This window comes from Rattus norvegicus, chromosome 9 (assembly GCF_021556685.1).
Source record: "Rattus norvegicus strain SHRSP/BbbUtx chromosome 9, alternate assembly SHRSP_T2T, whole genome shotgun sequence".
Taxonomy (NCBI): domain Eukaryota; kingdom Metazoa; phylum Chordata; class Mammalia; order Rodentia; family Muridae; genus Rattus; species Rattus norvegicus.
In genome coordinates, this window is record NC_141542.1 from 6468856 (window position 1) to 6490675 (window position 21820).

Consider the following 21820-nt stretch of genomic DNA (forward strand, 5'->3'; position numbering starts at 1 on the left):
AGCCCAGTCCCTGCCTTGTAGGATCCTTGCCCAGCTGCTGACAGCCTTTGATTTAGGCGGCCCTGGAATGCTAGGACGCCCAGCCCAGCACTGGCCGAGCTTCCTGGCAACCGTGGAGGAAGCAGTGGGCTCCAGCAGGCTCTGAGGCCATAAATCAAGGTCTGGGTCCTGTCTAAGAAGCCTGGCTCATGAGGCCCCTGCTGGCCCGGACACTTGCTGGTCTGAGGGCCAACCTGGGTGCATGCATCCCCTGTGTTCCTGTACCCCATCCTTCGTAGCCCCGGGTGCCGGCTCAGGATTACCTTGAGGGCTATTTGATCTGAACTTGGGGCTCCCCAAGAAAGGAATGGGAAACCCCAAGAGGCACAGAAGGCACAGGAGCCCAGGCCCCAGAGTGCTAGAGTTTGGATGCACCTCAGCTTTGAATCCTGGGCTCCTGGCTATGTCCATCAACATAGGCACCAAGCCTCAGCTCTGCTCCAGAAATGAGAAGAATGACTTCCCTCTGGTCATCACAACATACGTTCCACCCAGCTGGGCCTTGTGTGCCCAGTCCTGGTTCTGACTGTGTCCCCATAAAAGTTTGAGTGGATTGGGATAGCCACTCAGGAATGCAGTCCTGTCTGTAACTTTTTGTCAGGCCCCTATCTCCTTTCTCATTCATTCAACCTGAGGGACAGAAGGAGTTCCAGCAGGACCTGGAATAGTGCTGCCTTGCCCACTGGTCACCACCATGTCTGTCTTCCCTAGGCCTGAGAAGGAGCGTTCAAAGCTGACACCATTCTGCTCCCTGCTCCCTTGCCTTCCAGGGTGCTGCTGCTGGCTTTGCACATAGCCCACCCAGCCCTTTCTGGGCTCGCTACCAGGGCTAGAGTGGTCTGCCAGCCCCTCCCCAACCCCTGCCAGCATCCAGACCTAAGAAAGGGGCAGGATGGGGTGGCTCCTCACCAGGCTCTAGGGAGCCCCAAACCCAGGCCCCATTGGCCATAAACATTTACTAGCCAGAGAGGGGCTGACGTCACCTCCACACGGAGGCCCCATCTGGAGTGTCCCAGCAGCCGCCTGTGGGGACCATCAAGACAACACACAGGTCCAGTCTGGCTCCCTGAAGGCCTAGAAGAGAACCTAAGAGGGAGGGGCATCAGCAGAGACAAGGTGTCCTCGGTCCAGAACAGAAGCTGGGGATGCTAGACAATCCCTTTCCTAGAGCACATCCTTACATAAAGCTACAGAACCCTGGGCTGGCTATAAGTGGTCATGCGGTCTTTGCTGGTGAGCAAAAGTAGGTCAACAGGAGTCCCACCTCAGGGCTAAGGCTCAAGTCCTCTCTGCTTCAGCCACATAGACCTCCATGCTCTAGGCAGCTGTCATCCCATCCTGTGTGTCCCTGTGTGGAGCTGGGATATGTTTTGGCTGCTATACTCTTTGTCCCGTCCCAGCAAGGTTCAAATAATTACACAAGAGATTACTGCGTGAGGCCTGTGGTTAGCCGCTGGCTACCAAGGTCTGAGCTAGTAGCCCAGGCTCAATGAAGTCCACACATGGAAGCAGAGGACAGGGTCGCCTCCTCTGACTTTGGCACAAATCAATGTGATTTTAAATGCACCATGGGGGGTGTGGGACTCTGGCACCTGCAGAAGAGTAGCCTAGCCAGGGCAGCCAGCGATCTTGGGTCAGGCCTGAGCTAAGGTCTATGTCCCACAGGACAAGGCAAGTTGGAGTGGGAGACATTCAGGCAGACTCACAGCATGCCTAGGCCACAGGGGTGGGGCGGGGAGCACACTTGCCATCCTAATACTGGAAATAGAGTCAGGAGAATCTTCTGTCGCACAGTGAGTTTCAGGCTAGCCTGGGCTACAGGAAACCCAGTTTTGAAAAAAGTCAAATGAAAAATGAAAAAATTTCATCTTAGAAAAGCCTTCTCTCGGGCAGCATTGGCCCACCAAACGGAAACCAACTAAGGCACACACAGCCAGCCTTGTACTTCTGGGTCCTCCCAGAAGCACGCCTCTGCCCCCACCGTCATTAACACATGCTGGCCCCTCACAGGCAGACCGACCCCTGGGGCTTCCCAGAAGTGCTGGGTGGCCCCTGCTTCCCTCACCTCCTGAAGGCCCGTGGGCCCTAAACCTGAGTAGGGAAGGTGTGAGCCAGGTTGTGGGTGGGGAGGAAAGGGATCGGGGCCCTCACACCCACATGGAATGGGCCACAGCTGCCAGAGCCTGGCTGGAAACCAGCAGCTCCACTCATTAGAATATCGCTTTTGTCTATATGTCTAAAATATACTTATGCTGTGTGTGTTTCAATAGGTAAAACACACTTGGGCTACCCTGAAGGTTCCAAAGGCTGTAGAGAATGAATCTCAGCCACCCCCGCCCAGTGTCCTTTTGCTCCTCCCAGCAGGCTGCTTGTCTTAGTATTTCTCTTCTCAGGGCTCTGCTGGCCTCTTAGTTCTCTAACTGCTGCAGGGATCCTATCCTGGCACTTGGAGAACCGCCTGCTCTTTTTATTTATTTATTTATTTTGGTTCTTTTTTTGGAGCTGGGGACCGAACCCAGGGCCTTGCGCTTCCTAGGCAAGCGCTCTACCACTGAGCTAAATCCCCAACCCCTCCGCCTGCTCTTTTTAATGGCAGCATAATATTTTAGCTCTCTTGAGAGTGCCTCTCCCCAACCCTCATTAAAGTCTACTCCGGGGGGGGGGGGGACCTGCCCTGTGCGAATGAACAACCTGTAATGTGCTAATTGGCGAATGACTTTCAATTTACAGAAAAACTGAGCTTAAAGGACAGAGTCCCATAAACCATTTTTATTCCTTTGTTCGCGAAGGTCCCAGACTTGTATGAACGGGAGTTTGTTGCCACTGACAGGTTATCAATACCTATTAGAAACCAAGGCCTGGAGTTGGGGATTTGGCTCAGTGGAAGAGCGCTTGCCTAGTAAGCGCAAGGCCCTGGGTTCGGTCCCCAGCTCCGAAAAAAAGAAAAGAAAAAAAAAAAGAAAAGAAAGAAAGAAACCAAGGCCTGGCTGACCCCAGAGCCTGTGAGTGTGTAAAAGGACGAGTCTCCTGCTCTAGGATGGTGGGAAATCTTCCTCACCCTAAAATCCTCCATGTTTCACCTCTGCACGCCTCTCTGCTGTAGCTCAAGGACCACTGGCTTTTCAGGGGGGCTCTTTCAGTCATGCCCATTTAAAGGATTTCTCTAGTCTTCATGCCAGCTGGTCGCTTGCTTAAAGCTGCGTATGATACCATTTCCTAGACTTACTGCATACTGTTTTGTTCACTCAGGGAAGGACGTACAGATGTTTGTTGGTACACTTCTTGCCATCGCCCTTTAAGCTAGTCTCATGGTGTGACCTAAAACTCATCCTCCTGCCTTCACCTCCTAGGTGCAGAGATGCCAGGCGTGTGCTACCTACCAGTGCCCAGCCTGAGGGATAGCCTGCTGGCTTCCAAATCATAGAGATCACATAAATAGTTCCACAAGGGGCTGGGGATTTAGCTCAGTGGTAGAGCGCTTACTTAGGAAGCGCAAGGCCCTGGGTTCGGTCCCCAGCTCCGAAAAAAAGAACCAAAAAAAAAAATAGTTCCACAAACACGCGTGTGGGTTCAGTGTGGACACAGGTTTTTATCTTTGGTAAATACTAAGAATGTGACAGCAGGATCCTGTGGTCAGAGCAAATTAGCTTTGTGGAAAATCACCATCTCCCTTTCCCAAGTGGCATGGCAGAGTACTCCGGTCCTCCTCATCATTTGTGCCACTGTGGCTCTCCTCTCATATCCCATATAGTTTTCATGAAGCTTTGCTCATCCGTTGTTATTTGAGCTTCTTAATGGAAGCATGGGAGTCATTTTTGCCATTTTAAAAGACGAGTCTCAGAGAAGGATAGTCTCATTCCCAAGGTCACACAGTAAATGGAGAGGATGCCGGGAATCTAACTAGCACTGCAGCATTTGTATCCACTGGGTACCCTTACTGTTATACCCAGACATCCATGAGTAAGGAGTGTTGAAGCATGTGTAGGAGTTTACTGGGAGAGGAAAGGCGAGAAACAGCATGGGAGATGGACGTAAGGACAGAAGATGGAATGGCTAACTGTCCAGGAGCACCCAGGGTGCTGAGTGTCCAGGCTCTTCTCAGAGCTGAGTCTCTTTCAAGTTCTCAGCACAGCTATGAAAGTCCAAATGTCCTGGCTGTCACACGTGCATCTCACTCAGGACCTGTCCCCATCTTCATGGTCTGGGGACAAAGGCCATCTCTGATCTCTCCCCTCAACATTAGAAGAAACTAGATGTGAGTGTGGAGTTGGGGTGGACACTTCCTGACCCAGGCTGGTCCTTTGAGGGCTCCCTCCCTGGCCTGTGCTCTTTTCTTCTGACTAACCAGCCTGCAGGAGTGGGTACCCCTCTACCCACACGCTCACTGTCCTCCCCCAACCCCACTAAGGATAAATCACCAGCAATGTGGAGCAGGGACTGACAGGAGAGGGAGGGAGGAGAAGTGGCCTGCTGTGCCCTCCCACACTGGCCTCTGACACCTGGAAAGACCATCAGTAGTCACTGACTGACCCCTTTGAGGCCCTCATTAAACACTCCTGAGGCTCAGGTCAGCCTGACACTCATAATCCTCCTGCCTCAGCCTCCCGTTGGAATGACAGTTATTTTCCATTAAACCCAGCTCCCGCCTTTCTTTAAGGCTGAATGAGGCTGGGGAGCTGCAGTTGCCTGAGTTGAAGCACAGAAGGAACCACAGAAGGTGAGAAATCAGAGAGGGAGTCTCCCAGCATGGTGAGCTTGTTTGAGCTGTCTGCAGGAGGTCCGGACTCCTGGCGACCCAGTATGTTTGGGAACTTAAACAAACTGGAGCAGATGTCCTTGATGACCGACAACCTGTCAACGATCCTTCTCCAGGCAACCTTCAGCTGAGCCACAGGAATCAAAATTTGGGGACCCTGGCAGAACTGAGGCCCCACACCTCTTGGGAATTTGCCCAGAAAAAAACAAAGCTGCTTAGAGTAAAGTTTGGAGGTGGAGCCCTGCCTAGAATCCCCCAGTGAGGGGGCTGTGGGCGTGGCCAGGGGTAGAGCCCTGCCTAGAATCCCCCAGTGAGGGGGTTGGGGGCGTGGTCAGCGTGGAGCCCTTAGCATCTCAGCAGAGAAAAGTACTTCTTAGCTCCTATTCAATTTGAGTTCCTGAACAAGGCAAGGGCCCTGTGCCTCTCCCCAGTCACATTATTTTGGTTCTTCAGCCTTCCAGGAGCTGTCAAAGAAGATGCTGCAGTCTATGCATCCTGGATAGAATTTGGGTTTTGCCACTTTGTGGGTCCTATGATTGTGAGCTCATTCGTGTCACCATGCCTCAGTTTCTCTGTCTGTCAAATGGAAACAATAGGCCAGCAATAGCTGTGCAGACACCCGGGTGGCTCGCTGCATCGACCGCTCTGATTTATGCCTCCTGTCTGGCCCACCACACTTAGGAGCCCCCGCCAGGCTCCAGCCTCCCTCCTGGCCAGCGGGGAGGGGCCGAGCGGGAAACAGGCTAATTTTAGTCCTGATGACACCCCCCCTGGCTTCCAGCCCTGTACAAACATCCCCAGTCAAGCTGGAGGTTCAAAGCGTCCTCCACCCCCAGCCGCCGTGGAAAGATGCTGTTTATTCATTCTTGTTGGCCCAGCAGCCCCAGCCTGCCTGTGCCTGCCACCCAGGACTCTGTCCAGAGCCAGTGTCGCCCCACCCGTGTCCTCTCCAAGGCCAGTGGAGGCCAGTGGCTCCCAGGGTCTAGCAGGAGTTTCTCTGGGAGCCCAGGACCCAGAGACTGTCTAAGCCTACTCAGACACTGCCTCTTGGGGACCTGAGGGCTCTAGGTAGTGCTCCACAGGTCTGGGAGTAGAATCTGTCAAGACGGGGAGGTTTGGGAATCAAACTTAGGATGCTCATTCATTCATTCATTCATTCATTCACTAATTCACTCACTCACTCATTCATTCATTCGATTTACCGAGCACCCATTCAGTCTCAGTGAACTCAGTCAGAAACAAAGGAGCTGGCGAGATGGGTAAGCCAGGATAAATGATGCCGGCTCCGAGGAGGAGCAGGCACCCTGGGGAGTGGGAGAGGATAATTTACCGGCGTGATACAGGTCTCATCTAACCCAGGCTGTGGCCTCCAGCTTGCTCTGTAGCTGGGAGTGGAACTTGGGGCTCCATGCATGCTGGGTGAGTCCTCTACCTACTGAGTTGCAGTCCCGGCAGAAATGTGAGGCACCACTCCACATGCGCAAAGGTCTTGAGGTCGGAATGGTGAAGAAGCAGAGGGTCCTGGGAAGGTGAAGGGCAGAGGTTGGCCTCATACCCAATTCTCCTCCCATCGGAGATTAACATTTCTAGAATTGTCACCATGCTGACTTGGGAGGTGACAGGTCCAAGGACTGCAGCTGGGCTGCTGAAAGTCTCAGTAGCTGGCAGGTGGATTCCAGCTGTAAATGAGAGCTTCCGGAACATTCTGAGAGTCCAGGAGGGGAAATTATGACTCTCTAGAGAATGCTAACGGGGTGGCAGGGTGGATGGGGACAGATTCCAGAGTGTCTTCAGCACATGGTATCTCCATACACTCCCCGTGGTGCTGGGCCTGTTGCCCAGGTTGTCGACATTCCTAGCTTTTTTTTCTTATCCTAGTGTGGGACAGGTGTCCTAGAAAAAGAAAGTCCCCCAAATAAAAGCCTTAAAAACCCTATGATTTTTAACTTCTTCCTCACAGCCTTGCTGTTTTCCTTCTGGAAAAATCCTTGATCTCTCACACTCTCTCTGTGTCTCTCTCCCTCTCCCCCCCCTTTATTTAAACTTTTCAAACCACTACACCTCTACTCCCCAAAACATGCCTGAGAGAAAGGTGCCTTTGTTCTTGCCCTGCATGGTCTCTGGAATTTTCTCTGCCCTCCTGCATTACAAGGTCTTGTTTCTTCACACACTATTTGGCAAGGGGCTTTTTGCTTTTCTTTTTAAATTTCTTCCCTCTACTTGACAAAAGATGGCCTGGTGACATTTATTTCCAGAAACTGGAAATTAAGCATGCCTGGCCCGCCTCTTCGCCCACCACCAGCTGAAACTTACGCTGCATGAACCTGGCAGGTTTGGAGTGCCAGGGCAGGCAGACCCCAACGTGTTGGGGGCCTCAGGGTGAGGACAGTCTGGGGGCGGGCAACAAGGGGATGCCAGGTTTCTGTCACCTGGAGTTTCCCTAACTCCGGCTGGATTCTACCAATCCCAGCACCAGAGGGATGGGAGGCAGGGAGGGACCGAGTAATTCATTCATTCATCCATCCATCCATTCATTTATTCATTCATTTTAGACAGGGTCTGTCTATATAGTCTTGGCTGTCCTGGAACTCACTCTATAGACCAAGCTGGCCTCAAATTCATGGAGGCCTGCGTCCTTACTGCTGGGATTAAAGATGTGTGCCCCAGGCCAAGTTCTTAACAGTAACAGGAAGAGGATACTGAGGCCCAGGCTTGGGATGCCGTGTTTTCTAGCTCCTGTTCACAATTCTTTAGAAAGAAAGATACATAAAGACCCTTGAGGCTCCTGGATGGATGCCACAAAGTCTTCCATCCCCACAGATGGCACTGACACTGTAAGGGCCCATGACTTGCTGAAGACTGACTCACTGGACTCGCAGAAGTCCGGCATGATGGGGTCTCCCCATTGCTAAGATAGAAAGACACCCAAGTGAGAGCGAAGGTCCAGTTTAAAGCACGTTAGGGGAGTTGTGGCGTAGGTGGGCTTTATCTTACTCTATCTCTAGTCAAAAGCAGTAGTGAGAAGAGGGAAAGTATAGGACAGGAGTTTACCTGTGACCGACTGTGAAGAATCAGTTGAGATAACACACTCCCTTTGGACCAGCCTGTCTCACCCTCTCAGCACTAGTAAGTTCAGAGAAGTGCTACAACCTCCCCAACCACACACAGCTTCCAGAGAACAGTCTATACTTCAGACAAGAGGCCTGAGGCCAGATGGATCCATTTAGCACAGATCCACCTGCTGCAGGTGGGTTAGGACTGTAAATGAGGCTTTCGGGAATGTTCTGGAACAACTCTGGGTCTGGAGTGTGTACTACTCTCAAGAATGGTGAGAGGCCCAAGGCAGTGGTAATCTCAGCACTCAGGAGGCAGAGGCAGTCAGGTCTTTGAGTTTGAGGCCAGTCTGGTCTACAAAGTGAGTTCCAGGACAGCCAGGGCTACACGGAGGAAACCCTGTCTCAGAAAACAGACAGAAACAGTGCAGAAAGGAGACTGGGATAGGGTTGGTAGTGGTGAATCTCCAGGGCTCTCTAAGCCTCAGTCTCCCCATCCTCACAGTGAGTACCCAGGGAAGCCAGAGGTTTGTTCCAGCTCGGCCAGTGGAAAGAGGCAAAGCACCCTTGAAAGACCACAATGTGGGGGGTCTAGGATGCTTCTGACAAAGCCACCAGTGACCCCCACCCGGGGCCTGAGCCAAATCCTATGTGCCTATGGCTTCTGAGCCACCCACACAGCACACCTGGCTCCCGCTGTGTGCGGAGGGCCCAGAAGGCCTGACTGGAGCTTCTTTGAAGCAGCAGGAAAGAGCTGGTCCTGAGTTCACGGGGGCTGAGCATGGCCCCCCACCCTGAGTGACATAGTGGTGAGTCATTCCCAGCCTGGGAGCAAGTCCCCTCCATCATTGCAGCCTCTGGTCTCAGGGATGAAATTCCCAGCAGGCGTGTAAGCTGGGTCTGAGAGAGGCATTTTAGGACCAAACAAGAGCCAAGACCCCCACCAGAATGGACAGATGGCCCCACCCCCATCCTCGAAGCTGGTACAAGATGGCCCTGAGCCTGAGGAAGGAATTTCCAGCCTCCCCCTCCAATCCTAGACAATGGCATTCCTTACTCAGAGAGGGTCGAAAGAAGCCTCAGTCCTACAGCATTCTCATGAGGAGTGCCGGTTCCCACTGGGCGGGTTCCCTGTCCTCAAGGACTGGCCCTGAGGAATCAGTGGCTGGTCCCTCTGCTCATCTTGGGGCCAGCTGGGCAGCTGTGTTCAAGTTCTTGTCCACTTTGCCCAGCTATTGGACCAAGGTGGGGACCAGAAAGATCAGGTAGTACAAACACTCCTGAAAGAGAAAGTGTTTGCAGAAGAGGTTGTTTGGAGGTATAAGAGCCCACAGTGGCTGAGGAGGTGGCTTGAAGAGGGGACAGAGTTATGAGGGGGTAGGATGCTCAGGGAAGACATTACTCTTGTGGTACTGCTTGCCATCAAAGGGCTGGGGGATATCCAAGCATGACAACCTGAGTTTAAATCTCCAGAGTTCGTGGGAAAAAGCTACACTTACTGGTATTCCCCAGTGCTGGGAGGAGGAGACAGGAGAGTACCTGGGACTTGCTGATCATAAAGCCCGGATAAACTGGTGGACTCCAGGCTACTGAGACTTTGCCTCAGAAAAGAAGACTGAGAACAAGGGAAACAGCTGAGGCTGACCTCTGTCCTCTACAGACACACAGACACACATAAGCAGACACACACACACGGTTGCAAATTCATTTCCAGTCATGCATTCACACACAAACACATACATACATACATACATACATACATACATACATACAAACTCATGTATACACACATACACTCATGTATACACACATACACACATACATACACATACATGCACACACAAACACTCATGCACACATACATACTTAGGCATGCACACACTCATGTGCACATGCACATTCATGCATGCACACATGTGCATACACACACTTGTACCCACACATACATACTCATACACATATACATATACACCCAAGCACACATACATGCACACACACATGAAGTGATGTATGCACATGCATGCACTTTCACATACACATGCAAACACTCCTGCACACACTTATGAATGCACACACACACACACACACAGACACATGCACACGAGCGCACACACAGGTCTGCAGGTTCATTCCTAGTCCCCATGGAGAAATGGAATTCTCTGGGAGGGGTCAGAAGGAACAAGATAGAACAGAAGTTCTGAATGATCTCTGAACCCCAACCCTCCCTCGTTTGCAATTGGGGCTCAGCTAGGACTTGGGCTCAGCCTGGGTTAGGAGCTCAGCCCAAGGTCAGGTGCTAGCAGTTTCCCCCGGATGTATAATTATCCTTAGGAAGGTACAGTGAGGAGTCCTTGCAAGAATAGATTAGGGGAGTTAATGAATACACAGGAACATGATGACGTGAGTTCAAGAATAAGGAGCTAATCTACGTATGTGCCAGAGCCTCAAGTAGTTAGAAAATAGAAAAGGTGGGTCAACAGGCAGCCAGATCATGTGTCAACGGAATAAACTTTCTTATTACGGCCACGGCTGTGCACAATAGGAGTAAAGACATTGTCAATGTAAAGTCAGATAAAAGCTTGGAGTAGGTGTTTATGACACAGTGTGCTAACTGTGATGCTAAGCTGTGATGTCAGAGATGTTCTTAATTGTGAGCTCATAAAGTTATATACCTGCTGGGGAAAATAAACCACATGAGAGAAACTTATAAAAAACAAAACAAACAAACCAGAAAGTTGTGATCTGCTTTCTTGGGACATGTTTGAAGATTAGAAAACTGAAGCCATATGCTTGGTGACACTGAAATGAAGTAAATTCACAGAGGCCTGAGCTATTCAGGGCCTTCTCAGGTCTTCACAACAGGCTGGAGCCATCTCTCCAGCCCCTCTATCATATTTTTTAATAAATCTACCTTAGAATTATTAAGAAATTTCTATTACAACTTTACTGTACTCGATACAGAAAAAGTGATTTTAAAAAAATGACAAGGGCTGGAGAGATGGCTCAGTGGTTAAGAGCACTGACTGTTCTCACAGAGGTCCTGAGTTCAAATCCCTGCGACCATATGGTGGCTCTCAACCATCTGTAATGGGATCCGATGCCCTCTTCTGGAGTGTCTGAAGACAGCAACAGTGTTGTCACTTACATAAAATAAATAAATAATCCTGTTAAAAAAAAAAAGCCACAAGAACACTACTAGCAGAAAGAGTATACACCCCACAGTCAGTCCGGGGGAAGATAGCCTAGGCTGCAGATTCTGTCACACTGGGCTCATGGCACTGCCCCTGGCCATCACCCTGTCACTGCCTGATGATCTGACCTCTATCACCCGCCACTGGGCTGCACCCAGTGGTTTCTAGTCTGCAAGGGGTTCAGCAGGGTCAGGCTTAGGACTGTGGAAAATTCCTGCAGCCCTAGGGCCTGCTGGCTCCCACTGCAACCCACACTGATGATGGACGAGTGCCCGTGGCTCCAGGGGCTTCAGGGGCCCTCACACCTGTGTGTTGATGTGTGCTAATCCCCAGGGCCACCCCCACAATCCATCCTGCTATAGGTCAGATGAGAGTGAGCCACTTACTGCCAGGGACAGGTGGAATACAGGGTCTCGGGACCTCTTAGACTTCTACATACTCACTACCTCCTGGGCAGGAAGGCAGAGGCCTCCTGGGACCTTGGTGACCAAGCTCTCTTTATGGCAATTAGGGACATCTAGCAATCAAATCTCAACTAAGAGGGCCACTGCTAGACTGCGGATCAGTGAGCTGTGCTGTAGAAGTGGAAAATGAGCCCAGCTCTGGCAGCCTTGGTGTCCAAAAGCCAGGCTTCAAGCTGAAACCCCACATACTTGCAGACAACAGGCCCACATTAACCGACCAGAGCACTGTGCCTAGACGCCCACTTCAAGAATCCATTTTATTGGGGTTGGGGATTTAGCTCAGTGGTAGAGCCCTTGCCTAGGAAGCGCAAGGCCCTGGGTTCGGTCCCCAGCTCCGAAAAAAAGAACCAAAAAAAATAATAATAATAATCCATTTTATTCCATGAAATGAAATCTAACTTCTTTTCAGCCCTTCTGAGCCATTCTAGCATCTCTGTCCTCACCACACAACCCAGCCAGGTTAAGCAAAGTGAGCCACCAGGGCCCCAGGGAAGTCAGAGCCCTGGATCACCAGAAGTCATGGAAGGAAACAATGGTTTTCAACCACGAGCGAGTTCCCCGTGCATCTGCACTGCCGGAACAGTGACTCAAGTCATGTGCCCATCCCTCTGCCGGGCGCCTGTCTAGCTCCTGGCTGCTCTGTGCTCAAGGATGACTTCATGTGACCCCCTCCAGCTTCATCATCAGCGATCACAGAGATCTGTCTTTGTCACATTCCCACAGTTGCTGAAAGCACTCTGGACTTCCCCTGCCTCATGGCCTGGCACAAGCTCTTCGACCTCCCTCTTTTTCATCTAGACAAGGGGCTAAGGAACCTTGAGTGCTCTAAGCCACAGTCTCAGCCAAAGACCTAGGTGGAACCTTGAATTCAGGCCACTGTTCCTCCGAGGTTTATGTCTGTGGCTGGGACAGCGGGGGAGCGGCCATGAGCATAAAGGATAGAATGCCACACACTTCCTTCTTCTTTTCTCTCAGTTCTTCAGTACCCAGGGGAGGCGGCTGGTGCTGACACGATCTGGGGCTGAGGCTGCTTCCTGCTCCAGGTAAGGCCACTTGGGACGACAATTTCGCTTGTCCCATTCTGGAACATCTCTCTTGGAAGAGACCACTTTAGCCTGTCCTTCCTTTAATCTGCCCTAGCTTAACTTTGATTCCTGTTGTAGCCAGGGCTGGTCTAGGACCAATAGGTCTAATGGCTTACAGAGTGACTCAGACCAGAGCCAGTGGCCGGTGTCCACCAGCAGGTGTTTCACAGAGGCTGAGCCATCTGGATTTGTGGAGCAGGGAGACTCTTCCTGACTTTCGAGTGATGCTGATCCAGAGCAGGACCAGAAGTCATAGGAAAAAATCATATGGAAATCACAGGCTTCCTGGGCCCTGGCATCTGTTCATTTTCTCACACGACAAAAAAGGGGCAAACCCAGATCTGGGCTTTTCTGCTTGTCTTTTCAGTTGTCCCTGTGGTTGTTTTTCTTTCTGAGGGTTTCACATAGCACAGGCTGGCCTCAAACTTCAAATGTAGCTAAGGATGACCCTGAACTCCTAATCTTCCTGCCTCTACCTTTACCATGCCTGGATGACAATGGGTACCTCCATGCCAGGTCTGGGGGACAGATTCCAGGGCTCTGTGGGTGCTGGATGGACATTGTCCACTGAGTATCACCCCTCAGCCTCTGTTGTTTTGAGATGGGGCAGCCATAGAGTCCAGGTGACCCTGAATGCTGCATCATCCTGCTGGAATCACAAGTGTGATAGCCTGCCCGGCTGTGGCTTAGGGGCATTTTTCTTTTTTGCTTAGGTTTTACTGGCTTTTGTTCCATTCCAGGAAGGTGGGCTTTTCCCATTTCTCTAGGGAAGGGGTCTTGAGTCAGTGTAGACAGGGTCTGGACCAGCCTTCTTTGTTCTCCGACCCATGCTTTTCAAGTTACTTTTGAAAGCTGTCACTCCCAGTGGTTAGGGCTGTCTAGGCCAGGGTCATGCAAACTCTGATCCTGAACTCTGTATCTTTGAGGAACATAATTTATTGGAGTAATAAACATCAGTAACAGGAGAGGATCCATTCGAACCTAAGGCTTGGCCAGCCTGCTATGTTACTTTCTTTTTTCTTTCCAAACACCTTGCTAGGAGCCCAATTTAAACACCAGACCTGGACTTACCCTTCCCTCCACCTACCTGCCTGATTCAGCTTATACGGTAGGGAATGTAGACTGGAGGGTTATGGGATAGGTGAGAACAGTGGTGGACCTCCAGCCTGGAACTCCTCCGACTCCACTCCACACCCCCACCAGGGAATGAGGGGGAGTGGGCGTGGGCGTGGTCAGGGAGTGGAGCCCATCTTAGAATTCCCAGTGATGGGTTGCAGGTGGGGCTCAGCTCCAAACCCTGGGTTCCATCCCTGACAGAAGGGAAGGAATACTTTAGAAAGACCAGCAGTCGGGGCTGGGGATTTAGCTCAGTGGTAGAGCGCTTACCTAGGAAGCGCAAGGCCCTGGGTTCGGTCCCCAGCTCCGGAAAAAAAAAAAAGAACCGAAAGACCAGCAGTCATTTGTTTCTAGAACTTTCTCAGCTCCCCAAATTTTACCATAGTCCATGATATTCCTACATGCGACCCACAAAGTTGTTATACACACTACTTTCTTTTAAAAACTTGCATTAATTTACTTATTATGTCTCCATGCACTCCATGGCCCATGTGTGGAGGTCAAATACCAACAGGCAGGAATTGCTTCACTCCTTCCACCATGTCCGAACCCGGGGATGGGGCACAAATGGTCAGGCTTGGTTGCAATGCAAAAGCAGTAGGAGGAAACATTCAAAAATCAACATTGGTTTGTTTGTTTGTTTGAAGAATTATTTATTTTATGTGTGTGAGTGCACTGCCACTCTCTTCAGACACACCAGAAGAGGGCATCGGATCCTGTTACAGATGATTGTGAGCCACCATGTGGTTGCTGAGAATGTACAGTGTATTCATATAAATAAAAAAAAATAAATCTTTTTTTAAAAAAAAGGAGGAGGTGAACCCCAGGGCCAGGTCCTTGGGTCTGTGGCTCTTTGCTGTAAGTGGCATCCCTTGAGTGCTACCATCTGTCATATAAGAAACAATAACAACCTCTGTCACATTTGGCTGAGTGTGATGGTGCGTGCTGGAGAGGGAAAGTGTTCAACACCATGCTCCACTCCTGAGCAATTTGAGGCCAGCATAGGCTACATGGGGCCCTTCAGAACAGTTCAGATGCCCAGTAATATTGACACTGGCACCTCACTTTCCTACAGACAGCACTCGGTGACCTCCCCTGCCTCTCTTCTCTTCCCAGGTCTCCTGGCTCATGGATATGACCCTACTAGCCAGGGCACAGTGTCCCTGGTGTCTGTCTCTCAGGGCTGCTGGTACAGCTGCTGCTGGCTTTGTGCTTCTTCTCCTATGTCCAAGTATGCCATAACCACCCTAGCTCTCCAGCTCCTGATAGAGCCCCAGGACCAGCCTTTATCCCAGCTACCTGTGTCCCCAACCTCTCCTCATCTTACTGTGGACATGTACTTTCCACCACCCAGTGGCTCTGTCCCCCTGCTCCTAGATTCTCCCAGGCATGGCTGGCTGTCAGGTGACCATCAACCGGAGTGTGGACCCCCAAGCAGATGTGGTCCTCATCCACCACTATGAATTTAGCTCCAGTCCCAGGTTACAGCTGCCACCTCAGCCAAGGCCACTAGGCCAGCAGTGGGTGTGGTTCAGCATGGAGTCCTGGACGGTTACTTCAACCTCACCGTGTCCTATCGCATTGATTCTGACATCTTCATGCCCTATGTCTGGCTGGAGCTGTGGCTGGAGCCTCCAGTCCAAATCTAGGCCAACCTCTTTGCCAAGATCTGGTGGTCTGGGTCATGTCAAATTGGGATTCCAAGTCAGCCCGGATGCTGTGCTACCCAAAGATTTGGAGTTACCTCCGTATGGATATATGGACAAGGACATATGCAACTCCCTCAAAGCAACATGATGGCAACTCTGGCCAGATACAAGTTTTATCTGGTGTCTGAGAATTCCCTTCACCTGGGCTACATCCCAGAGAAACAGTGGAAGAATGCTCTGGAAGCATGGCCCATGCCAGTAGTTCTGGGACCCAGCAGGAAGAACTAGGAGCACTTCCTGCCCCCGGATGCCTTTGTCCACGTTGATGACTTTCAAGAGCCCTGGAACCTGGCTCGGGACCTGCAGGAGCTAGACAGGGATAAATTGGGCTACCGACACTACTTCTGTGGGAGGGAGACACTCAGGCCTCGATTAGGGAGCAGGACCCTGGCATTCTGCAAGGTTCCAGTGAAGTGGCAGGCCAGGGTCCTGCAGGCAGGAGTGGCTTACCCAGAAGTCATCATCTGGAGCCCCTGGGTAACAGACACCTTTATCTGGGACCCTCTATGGGTATCTCAGCTGACCAGAGCCTTGGTTCTGGATCTTCACCTAGAACTTTGCCCACCAGGGATGTGGGTAGCCAGAATCCTGGGCAACCTCGAGGGAACCTTCCCTGGGACCACTGACTCCCCTGGATCCTGCCCACTGGTGCCTGGTGGGTCTGCCTCGATTGCTTGTGGTGTTTATGACACAACTAACTCCTGTGGTGATGGGGTGATCTGTCACAGCTGTCCAGAAGCGACCTTAATCTATGAGTCTCACCCAGGATGATTTTTGTTCTTTCCCTGGGGACAATTCTTAGGGCGGTGGGTGTAGTCGGACGCTCAGCCTTCTGGGTGGCCCTGTGTGGTGCCTGAGCCTAGGTGCAGAGCTGAGGCTGTGGGAGATACTTTGTTTACGTTTCCATCTCCTGGTGCGTTCCACCCAACTCTGCGGCTGGCATGTTGGAAGTGGGTGGGAGACAGGAAGCCAAGGTCTCTGCAGGCCTGGATGGGGGCTGCTTCCTCTTGCACGGGGACACACACCCACCTGGGCAAGGGAGTCTCAAGGAGTACAGCTTTGGGCTCCCAGACCAACTCTGAGGCTCTGTGGTCTGATCACACTGGAGAAACTGAGGCTAGGAACAGCCCCCCAAGGGGTTTTCACAGCACGGGAAGATTCTGGTATCTTGGCCACCATCGGCTGATTCAGCTGAAACCGAGTGGGAAATCCATCTCCTCACTCCTCCTGTCTCAAGAAGGCTGTGGGCAGCTGGACAGAGCTCCCAGCCAGAAGCCTGGCTCCAATCCCTCCTCCACAGAGACCACTCATGGTCGGGGCCAGCACCATGAATCCCTGCAGGGCACCCAGGAAGCCTTGCTGACTTGATCTGCATGAAGGGGTGGTCTTGGGAGAGTTTACTCTGGTGAAGGGGTGCATGTCCTTACCATACAGATCTTTGGGGAAGCTGGACAGGGACAGACACCCCTGAAAACCCCATTCCAAGTATCTGGAGATGCCAAGGTTGTAACAAATTGATCAATGTGGCCTCACTCTTCCCTCACAGACCCCCTCCACCCTGATCTCTGGGGACATTGCCTAGCACCCTTTAGGCCTGCCAAGCGTCAAGGTGACACCAAGGCAAAAAAAAAAAAAAAAAAAAAAACCAAAAAACCCTGCACCCCAGTCTGGCACCCCAGTCTATGGCACACCCTGTCCTCCCATGCCCAGCCAACGTTTTAAGGGTACAGGGCCCTGGTCCTTGGGGACCCAGTCGAGCTGGCAGATGCTGGCTTGGGGCTGGATGGGGCTGGAACCCACCCCAGACCTGTCCCCGCCAAGAGGTGGGCAGTGAGGAAAGGGTATTTTTAGCTGGGGAAGGAGATAGACAGCCAGGGCCCCTGGAAGCCGGTCTGGTACAGGAGGCTGGGGTCCATCCAGACCTCGGATTCTTCAACAGCATAAAAGTTGTGGCTTGCATCTGTGTGTCCTAACCCTGGGAAGACACAACTCTTGAGGCATGGGTGAGCACAGGTGAGGACAGCCATTGCTGTCCCCTCCAATTTCATTTGTCACCCATGCTGATGACTCTGCATATTTTGTTTATTTGGGTTTGTGTTTGAGACAGGTCTAGAACTCAATCTGCCTCAGCCTTCGCTGTGTATGAGTGCGTGTGTGTGTGTGTGTGTGTGTGTGTGTGTGTGTGTGTGTGTACTTTCTATGTGTGTGACCTGTGCGTGCACACACGTGCCCTGTATCTCCGCCACTGGTCTGCTCCCCAGTGACAGAGCTGTGGCTTGAGGTCCTGCATTCCATATGAGTTCAGTGTCTGAGAAAGTCCTGCAGCCCTGAGGGCATGGCTCGCACGTACAGATGGGTCCTGATTGTGGCACTTCGAGAATATTCAGGCCTTCGGGAAGGAGTGGGACTGCGCATGCATCCACTTGCTGCACAGGCACTGCCTGAGGAGCCCTTAGTTCTGCACATGCGATGCCACGTGACATCCCACAGCGCAAACTCCAGCTTCTGCCAGCCCGCGAATAAAGTTCTCAGAGATCATCTCATCCCTGGTGCCTGTAATAGAGCGCAGTCTGTAAGGGAGGAAGATAGAGGATTCAGGGGTGAGGACATCCCCACATCCCACCTTACCCCACACCTCTCTGCAGTGCATACACTCCCTTCTGGGCCGTCATTTGACAACCCCCCTCCAAAAAAAAAGAGGGCTCGTCATTCTTCCCTCCATCTGGGCCCCAGTATGGCTGCGGTTTTCCCTACCCTCTCTTTCTATCTCCTGGTCTAGTCAGTCTTAGGATGCAGCTCTAGGAAAGGGCGTCTTTTTCCCTTTTGTAGAAATGAAGGGCTCAGCACACATACATGCTTCTTACCTTGATAGTTGAAAATTTGAGTCAGGAGGATTAGGGGGAAGTTTGCCAAAGACAGTCAAGTGGATGTCTATGAGTTGGTGTCCAGCCTAGTCTATACAGTGAGTTACAGGTCAGCTGAGCTACAAAAAGAGAGACTGTGTCTTAAAAAGAAAAACAAGGGGCTGGAGAGATGGCCCAGTGGTTAAGAGCACTGACTGCTCTTCCAGAGGTCCTGAGTGGCTCATAACCATCTGCAATGGGATATGGTATTCTCTTCTGGTGTGTCTGAAGACAGCAACAGTGTACTCACATACATGAAATAAAATTTTTTTAAAAAAAAAACAAAAAATCATTAAAGAAAAAAAAAACCTGGATATGGTGGTGCACACCTTTAATCCCAGCACTTGGGAGGCAGAGGCAGGAGGATGTCTGTGAGTTTGAATCCAGCCTGGTCTATAGAGTGAGTTCCAGGACAGCCTGAACTACATAGAGAAATCCTGTCTCTAAAAGCCAAAAAGGAAACCAAAACAAAACAGCCTCAGCCTGGGGTCCTGCGTCAGATCTCAGACCCACAAGAGCCACAAGAAGCTGGAAAGAGAGGAAGGATTCCTCGGAGTTAAACCCCTGACCTCCATATACCCCACATCACGTGGACTCATACATTATTACATTTTTAAAATGTAAAGTGTCTGTGAGTACACTGTAGCTATCTTCAGACACACCAGAAGAGGGCATCAGATCCCATTACAGATGGTTGTGAGCCACCATGTGGTTGCTGGGAATTGAACTCAGGACCTTTGGAAGAGCAGTCAGTGCTCTTAACCACTGAGCCATCCCTCCAGCCCTCTAAATTAAAAGAGCCAAGAGTGGTGCTCCTGTTCAGTGCAACATTGGGGACACTATGATATAGTCCTGACTGGCCTGGAACTCACAGACATCCACCTGCTTCTGCCTCTGGAGTGCTGGGAGGACAGACTTGCAACAGTATGGCAGCGTACCAACACTAGGGAGACTGAGGCTAGAGGATTCCAAAGACTTTAAGTCTCTCCTTTGGTTACAGATAGATATCATGTCTTTTTTAAAAATCAAAAAGAAAAGAAGACCCTCAAAACCTCACGTGGGGATGCTTGTCGCAGCACTTAGGAGAGGCTCAGGAGTTTAAAATAACCAAACGAAGCTAAGCTGGGAGCTAGAAATTGGGTACCCAGTACCCTGTTGGGCAACCCACAACAGCCTGTTGCTCCAGAGATCCAACGCCTCTGTGCTCTGTGGGCACCCATGCCCATGCTCATAAACTAACGCAGGCAATCGGACATGCGATTTTAAAAAGAACAGACAAAATAAAACTAAACTATATCCTCAAGTACAAGGGTTCAATGTATGTGTGACTTAGAGGATTCCAGCCTGGAATCCTCCAGTGAGGGGAGGTCCTGAGGCAGGGCATGGTCGGGAAGGAGTTCGGGGTGTGATCAGGGATAGAGCCCCTGCTTAGAATCCCCTGATAAAGGGCTGGGGGTAGAGCTCAGCCCCCTCCTACTTGCCCCAAACCCTGGGTTCCATCCCTGACAGAGGAAAGTTTTAGAAAAGATATGTGTCATGATATGCTGTTATCATCAGCTATCCCTGGTCATATGTCTCCAGCTCCCCAAGCTGCCCCATAGTCCAGCAAGCAGAGCTGCCATCCCCACACGTGGCCCACACATTAAGCTATCAACACACTTTTTAAAAATATGTTAATTTGGGGCTGGGGATTTAGCTCAGTGGTAGAGCGCTTACCTAGGAAGCGCAAGGCCCTGGGTTCGGTCCCCAGCTCCGAAAAAAAGAACCAAAAAAAATATGTTAATTTATTGTATGTGCATGCATGCATGCATTTATGTAGTATGCAGGTCTGTGTGTATGTGCATTATGTGTGTGTAAGCGAACATGGAGGGCAGGGGCCAACTGCAGATGTTGGCTCTCCTCCATGTAGGACCCAAGGATTGAGCTCAAGCCCTCCTGCCACTGCCACTGTCTTCTTCCCTTGAAAGCTGTTTATGCTTTAGGAGACATCTGTTTGGATGCCAAAGTTCCCTTCGGTAGAAATAAAAGGGCTTATACAAAAGTAATGGAAGTTTGTTTCTTGGAGAAACATTTTAAGATCGAAAAGTTTTAATTTTGATTAAATTAATTTAATTTAAAATATTATTTTTTCAGTGTGAGGCTCTGGATGTAGTGGTGACCCCTGTACTTGGGAACCTGAGGCAGGAGAAACAGGCATTCAAGGCCATTCTGGGTTACACGGCTGGCCGGTCAACTACGTTAAATCAATCAACCTTCTAGAGAGCACAGGGCTAGCTACACTCACTGCTCCGGCCCCGCACATTGCGGCCACAGGCAAAAGTACACAGGATGCAAGGAGGAGCCCAAAGACAGAAACCGGCCTGACAAGGAACAGGCAACAGAGGAATTTCAAAACCTTCCATCCCCTTGCCCGGAGCTTCTTGCTAACAAAGGGGCTGGCATCATGTCCTTCTTTTTTCTTTTTCTTTCTTTTTTTCTGTGATTAAAAAAAATGGTTTCCTGGTTGTGCCATAGCATCAGAGACTGGCTCTCTACCTACTCTGTAGCTCAGGATGCCCTGGGATCTGATTCATCTACTTCCTGTCCAAGGGCTGAGGTGGTGTGCCACTGGGAGAGGGGGTCACTCCAGGGTGACAGACACTTTATGCTAGGTAGTTTTAAGTCAACTTGGCACAAGCTAGAGGTATTTGAGTAGAGACAGTCACAACTGAATGAACGCCACCACCAGGTTGGCCTGTGGCATGTCTGGGGTGCATTCTCTGGATTGATGGTTCATATAGGAGCACCCAGCCCACTGTGGGTGGGGCCAACCCTGGGCTGGTGGTCTTCGGTTCTCTAAGAAGCAGGCTGAGCAAGCCATGGGGAGCAAGCCAGTCAGCAGCACCCTCATGGCCTCTGCGTCAGCTCCTGCCTCCAACAGCCTGCCTGAATTTCTGACCCAACTTTGTGAGTGATGACTTGAGACATGGAAACTGAAATAATTCCTCTCCTACAAAATTACTTACTGATCACATTGTTGTATCACAGCTATAGAAACACTAGGGCACACCTCCTTCACCTGCTCCTGACACACCCCAGGATCCCTCCCCTAGTGGGTCTGCCTCAATTGCTTGTGATGTTTATGACACAAATTCCTGAGGTGATGGGGGCAAGAGCTGTCACAGCTGCCCAGATGTTAATCTAGGAGTCCCACCCAGGGTGACCATGTGTCCTTCCCCTAGGGATGTTCAGACTTACACATGTCTGGTGTCACCTGTGGTTGTCACTCTAGAGGAGAGGGGACTGGGGACTATCCCAGTTCACTGTAAATACCACGACCCACAAAAGGATCTGAGCTCAGACCCCTAGTGCCATGCATGGCAGGACATGGCTGAGTCCCTGTGCTGAGAGCTAGAGAAAAGAAGATCTTGGGCTCACTGGTCAGTCAGTCTTGCTGAATTGGCAGCTGCATTGTCAGTGAGAGAGACCCTGCCTCAAATACATGGAGAGCTACCCAGAAAGATC

General features: G+C 51.0%; 1 pseudogene across 1 annotated transcript; it reads left to right on the forward strand.

Moving 5' to 3' along the window:
* Positions 1–1257: 1257 nt before the first annotated feature.
* Positions 1258–17029, forward strand: LOC148003258 (4-galactosyl-N-acetylglucosaminide 3-alpha-L-fucosyltransferase FUT6-like; annotated as a pseudogene). Its single transcript, XR_015629956.1, has 2 exons — positions 1258–1272; positions 14852–17029. The product of XR_015629956.1 is annotated as a 4-galactosyl-N-acetylglucosaminide 3-alpha-L-fucosyltransferase FUT6-like (transcript).
* The last annotated feature ends 4791 nt before the right edge of the window (positions 17030–21820 follow it).